The sequence below is a fragment of the Dryas octopetala genome, chromosome 5 (genome assembly GCF_963921425.1).
Source record: "Dryas octopetala chromosome 5, drDryOcto1.1, whole genome shotgun sequence".
Classification (NCBI taxonomy): domain Eukaryota; kingdom Viridiplantae; phylum Streptophyta; class Magnoliopsida; order Rosales; family Rosaceae; genus Dryas; species Dryas octopetala.
In genome coordinates, this window is record NC_141370.1 from 1,218,803 (window position 1) to 1,226,083 (window position 7,281).

Below are 7,281 nucleotides of genomic sequence, written 5' to 3' on the forward strand. Positions count from 1 at the left end.
CCTTAATTTACAAATAACAACCAACCATCAGTGTAATTCAATTACAATCAATCCACTCACAAAATAGAAATATCTCAATTTAGACGGATACAAATTATACCTTTCTCGCGTTCCATAACCTTCGCAACTCGGTCACCTAATTAATCCAAAAACCAAACAATAACTATAATCAATCTCCAATTAACCTTAATTATCCAACTCACTTCTCACTCTTAATCTAAATCACCAAATCAATTACGTAAAAGAGAGTTACAGTTTATACCTTAACCGGTGCTTATTCGGGAGTCGATTCCATATTGCTAAGATGTCCCTTCGAGGTTCGATTTCCAATTCGAGTTCTCCATCAGCTTTCAATCCACCTAAAAATCAACCAATAAGTCATTAGGAATCTAAAAATAGTCCTAGGAGGTAGGACAGGGTCGAAACCTGCTCGAAACCACTCCCGTCGCCGCCAGGCGCTGTTATCCCGCGGTGGCTGCCGGCTGTGAATAGTGGTCGTTTCCCAAACTTCTCAGATGAGTGAAACAAATATACGAACATGTAGATAACGAGAGGAGCAACTTTTATACCTGGCTCTGATACCAAGTTGACAAGACCGCCCCCGGATTCCGCCCTGAATCTCGGAGAGATCTTGTGGGAATCCAAAATCAAGGAAAATCCTACCGAAAATCCAGCATAACCTCCCCTGAAAATGGACTAACCCAAAATTTATAAACCTGTAAAAAAAACACTTCGAAAAACTTCAACCACCTCTACCATAACCAAAAAGGGTCTCAGACCCCAACAATTTCAAAGAAAACCATCTTAAAATTGAAGTGTGGTTATCAGAGCCACTATTCTATTACAAGGAATTTTATTTTTACAAAATTAAAATGGCGCCTACAGGATCCGCGTAAGGATGTGGATGTATATGCCTCGACGTGATTGGCTCGACCTCCACCAAAGTTACTACCTGGGGGGAAAATTTAGACAAAAATAGGGAAAATGGTGAGATAACTCAGTGAGTGGATAGATTTATGGAAACGAAAACAAAGGTAAACTTTATGTTCAGAAATCCTTCAGAACCACGTTTAGCTCTAAGACCTCACGTCACTCTTTGAAATCCCCCAGTTTTAAAACGCTTTTAGAAACACGTTCAAAGTTGCTATCATATTTTAATAAACCAAACCAAAGCATAAACCATTTATAAAAAAATACTGAATAGCTTATAAATTTAAAATAAACGATCGCATAAAAACCGTATAATACATTTATAATAAAACACACCAAGTCAGTTACCCATAGAACCTGTCATACATGCGCAGAGCCGTGAATCTGTCATACGCATGCAGAGCCAGAAATCCTGTCTTACTTGCACGTAGAGCCACCCCCAAAGGTCAAGCATCACGACACACGGCCCAAAGCCTATGTGTGTGCCGTAACGGGTCCCAAAGACCTATCAAATTGGACAAACTGGAGGGTACTGAAAGGCAATTTAAAACTGTTTTTCCCATAAACAAACATATTGTCTTTTTCCACCAATAAAGAATATCTTTATAACGTTCCCAGAACTTTAAATCCTCAAAACAAATGCATAAACACCACTAGTAAAACAATTCTCAATAAATCACATTCAAAAACATAAAACCAATCAAATCTTTCGACCATATACTAAAATATGAAATAATCCATACGTATAAAAGTAAGAAACTAGTTTCCTTTCTAACGTCCAACAAGAAAACTTATTTGAAATAACATTTGAAATCCAAAATTTAATACCAATGATCAAATCCCAAAATAAATTTCCAAAATATTGTGTGAAATGATTGATGAAATTTTCATGAATTCTTTAGAAAACCAAAAGCCCATTCAAACTTCTATTTCACAAGTAAAATTTATATATCCAAAATAAATCACGAAGTTCATAAATCATTTAAAGAAACAAAAGTCCACTCACAGAGATAGCCCTAGCTTCGATCCTCCGCCGGATAGTCACTAGCCACGATCGTCTCGCCTATAACACAAATAATAAAATAAGAAATTAGTCTCAATCTCCAAGACATTAAATGTTTTGTGTGCGTGTGTGTTACACCTAACGTCCCACCCGACTTTCATTCCTACACGATGGTTTACGATCTACACGAATTGACCAACAGCACCTCCACAACCACCCCTAAAGTTTCCCGACTCAACCTAACCACAAACACTATAACTAATGTCGATAACCCATTCAACCAATTGTCATAAATACTCTAAAATTATGGAATATCAGTGGGGGTTCGAAATCACAGAGGTTGTTGTCCAAGGTGGCTGTTTGATGCCCAAAATTTACCAAACATACAAAATTTCTCAATTTTCGCATACTAACAAAACTAATATCAAATTTTCGGTATCCTAAAGATGAAATTGTCCAAAACCACACCAAAATTACCATAAGACTCGGCCAATCCTCAGTAGACCCGAAATGGGTTCCATCCTTGCAAATCAAACTTCCCAAAACTTAAATTCCTCCAAATTTGTTCTAAATTTTGGGTTCTAAATGACAAGTAGGGTTCTTAGGGATGTAATTTGTTCAAGAAAACAACAATAATGGCCTCTAACTCTGAGATTCAAAGGGAACCCGAAAATGGCCTTAAACCCAAGATTTTTCATTTCCACCAAAATTCAAAATAAAAACAACCAACTCATAAAAGGCCCATACCTCAATGAGAAAATTCACTAAAATCCTCTATGATTCGGGGTGAAAACTAGCTGAAAATTGGAGAATTAAGGTCGGCGTTTCTATGAGAGTTTTCTGAGCAGGGGTCGCGCAGGGGGGCTGAGCTAGCTGGGGGAGTGGCCGGGCAAGTGGTCGGCGTCTGGGGAGGCTCGCTGGAGGTCTCAGCTGGCCGAAATGGCAAGCGACGGCTGGTGGTGGCAGATGGCTTCCTCTGGCCGTGTTCGCTCGCGTGTGAGGGCTGGGCTGCAAGGGGGGTCACTAGGAGATGGTGGTCGGCGCGGTGGGGTCACGCCGGTGAGGCTGGGTCGGCGGGTGGTGGTCGGCGGCAAGAGTGGTGGTGTTGGCTGGTGTGCAGGGTGGGTTGCGGGGGAGAGGGAGCACAGAGAGAGAGAGAGAGAGTGTGTGTGCGGGGAGAGGAGAGAATTGAAGAGAGAGAGTGAGAGAGAAAGAAGAAAAAAAACTGAAATTTAAAAGAAAATTTGTGACTTTCTAAAAACACCCTAAAAATGTAAAAGTCTAAAATACCATTTACTTCAAACGTCCATAATTCTTAATCCGAAACTCCGATGGACGCACAGTTTGCGTCTACGAGTTCGTGGGTTCAACACTTATCTGACAAGACCAACACGCAACCTAAAACCTAAAAGATTAAAAGGTCAAAAATTTGGTCAAACTAACTCTTTGCTTAAAAATCCTAAAAATTACCCTTAATAAAAATTTAAATATAAACCCACAAATAACTTAAACTTAGACTTCAAAGGGTCACATTGGGGTTGGGTCGTTACATCTTTTTTTCATATAATGGTGCATCTAACGATGCATCTCATTAGGGAAGTTCACTTATGAAGGCCTGTTTATTTGCAATGGATGTACCCATTTGAAAGATATATGAAGATTTTAAAGGGTTATGTACGAATTGAAATCGTTATCGTCTAGAAGGCTGCATGGCTGAATGTTATATAGTAGAAGAAGCAGTGGAGTTTTGTAGTGAGTATTTATCAGGAGTTGATGCAGTTGGCATTCCATCAAGTTGTAGTCGTTCAAATGATCCGCAATTATCTGGTGGTCATAGCTGTCCTGGAGAACACAACTGAAGTGCAACCTTATATTGAGTATTTTTCAAACTCTATCACTTGTTATTTTAGTTTATTTCCTTTTGATGCACCTAATTTATGTTCTTGTAGAGTTGTAGGTGACTCACTATATTTTATGTATTTGACATTATTAGTGAGCATATGCAGTGGTTGGAGGAGAAAAATCCTACCAAATCTAAGAGGAAAAAATGGCTACAAGATGAAAAGAATCGCACTTTCATCAATTGGCCGGTTGAAAGAAAAAGTATCAATCTGCCATTTCCTTTTAAATTTAATGGTATTTTATACCTTGTAGATGACCATGTTTTATGTACAGGTTGAAGATGAGCTTGAGAACCCTGATAATGATATATCATAAACATTGAGATGGATAGCAGATGCACCTTGATCAGAAGTGATAAAGTATTCCAATTATGAAATTAATGGTTATCATTACCACACTAAGTCTCGTGATGACTCACAAGTCCAACAAAACAGTGGTGTGCACGTAGTGACTAATTTAATGCAAGTTTCTAGTGCCAAGGATAAAAATCATGTTTTTGGGCCTATGTCTTTCTATGGGGTATTTCAAGAGATATGGGAGCTTAACTATATTAAATTCAAAATACCATTATTTAAGTGTGATTGGTTTGAAGGCAATAATGGCACCAAAATAGATGAGCTTAGGTTCACATTAGTTGATATTGGTAGAATAGGATACAAAGATGAGACTTTTGTTGTAGAAAAAGTATTTTATGTTGAAGATCCGGTTGATTCAAGATGGTCAGTTGTTCTATCAAATCCTCAAAGAGACTGGTTGGATGATGATGAGTTAGGCGATACTGCTATTAACCATCAATGTTTTACCACAACAGTGCCATCTGTTGAAGAAATTGATGAAGTGGCTAAGAGTAATTATTTAAGAGATGACTGTGAGGGTACTTGGATTGAACGTGATGCAGCACGATCATAGTTAATTATGTCCTTTCATTAGCTTTGATTTTTATTTTTTTAACTTTGTTGCAGTTCAATTTTTATTAGCTTTACTCTGTTGCATTTATTTATGTACATGGCTCATTCAAAGAGAAAAGAGGTTTAAAAGTGTTTTTTTTTTTTTTCACATGCCCGGGGTTCGGGGCGTGGCAACATCCCACAGCCATCGAATGCTTCTCGCTGTGGTGATCTAAATGACATTTTTGACCTCCTCTGTCAGTGTTTAGATATCATTTTAAGTTTTAATCCAGTAGACTAGGGAGGTTTTGAGGTCAATTTTTGTACTCCATGCACTGTGGAGTGACTGCGGTTAGTGTTGTTTTCCGTTGTCCAAATTTTTAATTATATTGCTTTTCCCTTCATTAAGAAACAAGAAGCATGGATCATCCAAAAAGGAAACAAGGAAATAAAAAATGCATGTACAATTGTTTTACATGCCCTCAAAAACCATTATAATTCTCCTTTCTTCCTTTATGTGTTTACTTTTCAGAATCTTACTATTGCAAAGAAGGCTACTTTAGGCATAAGAAAAAAACAATCTTTTCATAATACTATACAATCCCTAAACTATGTCATGTTTGACACTTTGTGTAACGACCCGACCCAAATTTCACGAAAAATTTAAATTTTATTCTGTTGGCCATATAGAGGCATAGTGGGAAATGAAATTGAGAGACCCAGTATTTTTTTAAGGATTCATTCTAAATATTTGAGATTTTATGTTGATTATTTTGGGAATTTATTTGAGAAATAGAAAAGGGTTTTGGGCTAATTTTTAATTTTCGTTTTAAATTGGGTTTGACCCCAAAGTTGACTTTCTTGTTAGTGGATTTTTGATTTTGGCTTTGGGTCCGTTGGGAAGGTCTCGAGTCTACGAATTCGTAGACACGAAGCACGTGTAAATCGGAGTTACGGTTTGGATTTTACGGACGTTTAAAATGAGGGGCAATTTTGTAAATTTCATGAATGGATTTTAAAATCTCCAAAGGGGTCCAGAAAATTCGGGATTTTTCTCCCCCTCTCACGACTCACTCTCTCTCTCTCTCTCTCTCTCTCTCTCTCTCTCTCTCTCTCTCTCTCTCTCTCTCTCTCGGGGTCTGCTCTCTCTCTTCCCCGGCGACTCTCTCTCTCTCCCCTGCTCTCCCCCGAGCTCCCTCTCTCCGGCCCCTCCCTCGTCGACCGGCCAGGAGGCGGCGACGCCACCGCCCAGCCCTATCCTCTCTCTCCTCCCCCGGTCTCTCCCCTTCTCTCTTTCGCGACCTCTGTGCGCAAGGCCTCACCACTGGACGCAGTGGTCGGGCCACTTTCCCGGCGGCGCGGGACCACAGGCGTGATCCCCTTGGGCTGGCCGTCCATCCCCAAAGCCTACCCGAGCCAGCCAGCTACTCCCACACGCAGAAACCGCCGGAAAAGCCAGCAGCCACCGTCGGCCATTTCGTCGATTCTGGTCGTTTCCGGCCACCGTTGGCTGTGATTCTTGAGCGGTTTTACTCCTCTAGGTATGGGCTCTTATTCCCCCTTGGTTTAATTGATCAATTTTGAGGATTTTGTAAAAATTGAAATTTTGGGGATTTAGCACCCATTTCGGGTTCCTCTTGAAATTTCGAAAATTTATGATGTTGTATGTATATTTTGGACAATTTACACCCCTAGGAAACGGTATATGATTATTAGAATTGGAAAATTTAAGAATTTTGGACAATTGGTAATATTTAGATTTGACACCGCCACTTTGGGCGGCGACGGCGGTGGTTTCGACTACCCAGCCGTCAAATTCTTTAATTATTATGTAATTGAAGTTTATCTTTAGTTGGTTATTGAGTTTTGATAGGTTGAGGTTGCTGGGACATGAGAAAACCTCAATTTGGACCGTAATTTGGTTGCTTTTCAGTACCGAAGGACTCTTAGACGAACCCCGGCTGAGGTATAGCGTGTATAAGGCTTAGCTGAGTGATTAGAGCGGATTAAAAAGTTTGGGTGTTGTTGGAGTTAGAGCTGGAAAAGAGCTAGAAGGCTTTTGAGTGTTGGGGCTTTAAACGGAATTTTTATTATAACCGTGAGAAAATATAGATTTCAGCGGGACATGTAGGTTCACACACTCACCTTATTTCTTTCGCTGAGCTGAGCTTAATTTCATATTTATATGCTTATATTATAGGCAATATCAACGAGGCTCAAAACAATCCGACGGAGGATCGACGTTGATTTCGCACTGTGAGTGGACCCCTTGTTTTTAATAAACGATTTATGAATTTCATGATTTTCGTTCTAATTGTTATCTTGAGTTATTTAGATTGTTGCATTGTGGGTTGGGCTTGGTGTTCGAAAGAAAATTTAATAGATTCTATAATTTAAATCCATATTCGTATCTTTAGACTTAAATGAGCTTCGATGTGTTTATTTAGTTGAGGAAATTCTCTTTGGTGGAGGGTGGTTTAAATTGGATGTTTATTTATACATGCGCTTTGAAAACTTTGATTTGGGTTCTGGGGTGACGAATTAATTATAAATTTCTCA

General features: G+C 39.2%; 1 long non-coding RNA gene across 1 annotated transcript; it reads right to left on the reverse strand.

Annotated features, from left to right (window-relative positions):
• LOC147283500 (uncharacterized) lies at window positions 1–3,077 on the reverse strand. The gene is made up of 5 exons (XR_015122471.1): window positions 2,681–3,077; window positions 1,937–1,993; window positions 570–952; window positions 263–359; window positions 1–136 (listed from the first exon to the last, which is right to left on the reverse strand). It is a non-coding gene; the product is annotated as an uncharacterized LOC147283500 (long non-coding RNA).
• Window positions 3,078–7,281: the final 4,204 nt, after the last annotated feature.